This window comes from Cyphomyrmex costatus, unplaced genomic scaffold, assembly GCF_001594065.2.
Source record: "Cyphomyrmex costatus isolate MS0001 unplaced genomic scaffold, Ccosl1.0 scaffold78, whole genome shotgun sequence".
NCBI classification, from domain to species: domain Eukaryota; kingdom Metazoa; phylum Arthropoda; class Insecta; order Hymenoptera; family Formicidae; genus Cyphomyrmex; species Cyphomyrmex costatus.
In genome coordinates, this window is record NW_017280355.1 from 218,443 (window position 1) to 220,808 (window position 2,366).

Here is a 2,366-nt window from a genome sequence, read left to right on the forward strand (position 1 = left end):
GGGTTATATACATTTAGAGGGCTGGAAAAAGCGATTTTTTAAGGATTTTTTTTAAACAAAATGAAACTATATACATATGTTTCAGTTTGTACATCCAATAAAGTTATATTTAAAGTATATTTCAAAATTTTTTTGTACAAAAATATTTAATAATTTAGAATCTGCGCCGGTCTACAGAGACGTATTTAAAAAAAAATAGTTTTGCGGTGAGCAACATATCTCGGCAGGAACTCATCTAAAATTAAAAATCCAAAAAAATGTCATTAGTATATTATATAAGCTAGTAATTAATCGTTCGGTTTTTGAAAATATTGATTAGAAACAAAATGGCGACTCATTAAAGAAAAGTTTTCGATTTTTACCTTAAAAATTGTCCTTTTTTCATTAATAAAAAAAAAACTACGCATTTAAAATATAAACCCTTCGATTAATTACGAGATATTCATGTCCAAAGTAAGTAAAAAAAAATTAGGGAGATCGATTCATTAGTTTTTGAGATATCTTGCTCACCGACTTTAAAAATGTAGTTTTGAGCAAAACGCGTTTAAAGTTTAAAACCAGAGAAAATGTATTTTAAAAAATTTGGGTTTTACTTACATAGTGTCATCTATTCCAGGTCCATATAACAGCTCTTCTGCAGCAGTAGCAGCTTCCAAAGTTTTAATATATCTTTGTTTGCGAGCCGTTTGTACTCACTTCCGTATCGCGCGCGAATTACTAAGTAGGAGTTGTGTGTTGGCGATCGTCATGAAATTAGTTGCAAAATCACACGCAACTAATTTCATGATGATCGTCAACACACAACTTCTACTTAGCAATTCCTCGCGTGCGACATGGAAGTGAGCACAAACCACGAACGTTCAAACCCTAGTAGTTTCATTGTCGATATGAAAAATTTAGATTTATAATAAAGTGAATTTTTTTTATATTATAAATACATTTATTTTGCTATTTATGTATGAATTTATATTTTTGTCCCAAAAAAGCGCATTAGACCGCACTATAATCGAGTGTGCGCACAGTGAGACCATGCAACAGTCGAAACGTTGTCGGACGCAAGTACACAGCAGCCTGTATCTCTGGAAATATTTGTCGGATCTATTTAAAACTTTCAGGAAATATTCTTCTAAATACCTACTTTTAGAAAATATATTTTTTGAAAAATCGATTTTTTGAACTTTAAACGTATATAACCCCTTAAGTGTGTATTAATTTTTATTACAAAATTTTTATTACAAAATTGGTTAATATTTATTAATTTTTATGTTTACTTATTGTATAAATATTATAAATATAACATATATTTATAGAAAATATCAGTACGAAAAATTCTGAAATCGTTCATATGCAAAGAGATGCAGCAGGCAACATTTTAGTAAATCAAAATTCCATTATTTCTATATTTTCAATATTTCTTATGTGGCGCGCCATATTAGTCATTGCACTATTGCCATGGTGGAATAAAATAGAGGTGTGCTGTTGCGCAAGGAGATGATTAACCGATGACGGTGATGGAGCAAGTGGACTGCTATATTAATATATCAGCCAATCAGCGTTTTTTCCGCAATACTCAAAATTGTGGACTGTTTTCTTTTCCTGAATTAGAACTCTGTCGCTTTCGATAAATACATTTTTTTTATATTCTCTGTCGGAAGAGCATCAGGTAAAGACTTCTAACTGTTGTTGGAGAATAATCTCCATAATATTCGGGTTTTTTTTGTAGGACGTTAGAAGAAGATGAAGCGAACAAATACGTCCTAAAACATTTTTTAATTAAATAATTTTTATATTTTGTAATATAAATTTGTATTATACTAATAACATTTATTTTATATAGATATTATTTACCACTTTTGAGGTTAACCTCTTTGCCACAAACTTTCATCCATTTTGCCGCTGTCACTATTTTTTGGAAACAAAAAAAACTTTATTTTATTTACTTTCGCATTTTCACTGCGATTTTTACACCCTTTAAACTACGTTAAATTTCATAGATTTTGTATACATAGATTTTTGTGAACATTGATAATGACCCGATCGGTGTTGAAACGTCTGATATTGTTGATATGTTTATTTTATTTTTATTTTGTATTGTCTTTATTCAATTTGTAAGTTTATTAATTTAAATTAAAGTGTGTTTGTTATAAGTCAACATTTGGCTCTTGGCCCTTCTTTTATTTTGTATGTTTTATTTTATTTACTTTCGCATTTTCACTGCGATTTATACACCCTTTAACACCACCATTCTTTACAAAAATAAATCACAAATCAGTCTCAATTCAAATTCGTTTCCTTTACTATTATTTTCCAATATGGAAGGCGACTTGTTCCAACGCCATATGTGCGCAGAACGAATCAAAACTTGG